Here is a 373-nt window from a genome sequence, read left to right as displayed (position 1 = left end):
GCTTGCTCCTAATCTTTTTTTTTTTTTTTTTTTTTTTTATTGTAAAGCTACTATACAGAGGGTCACAGTTACATGAGTGAGGTTATGAGTACACTTCCTCTTGAACATTGTTACCCCCCTCCATTGTTTTCCCCCTACCATCCCCTCCCTCCCTCCCTTCCCCGAGGTTCTTTTTTTTTTTTTTTTTTTTTTTTTTGATTGTGATTAAATGATTACATAATTTCAAAGTCACAAGTTCATTCTAACTTCCCTGGAGCAAATTGTCTACCACAGTCTGTAATATATAACAGTGTTCACTGTTTTTTTTTTTTGATTGTGATTAAATGCCTAATCTCTCTTTAATATCTCTTTATCTTCCAACCCCTGCTTCCTG

The sequence above is a fragment of the Dipodomys spectabilis genome, unplaced genomic scaffold, assembly GCF_019054845.1.
Source record: "Dipodomys spectabilis isolate Male_0828 unplaced genomic scaffold, ASM1905484v1 ptg000820l, whole genome shotgun sequence".
NCBI classification, from domain to species: Eukaryota; Metazoa; Chordata; class Mammalia; order Rodentia; family Heteromyidae; genus Dipodomys; species Dipodomys spectabilis.
Note: the sequence above shows the minus strand (reverse complement) of the source record.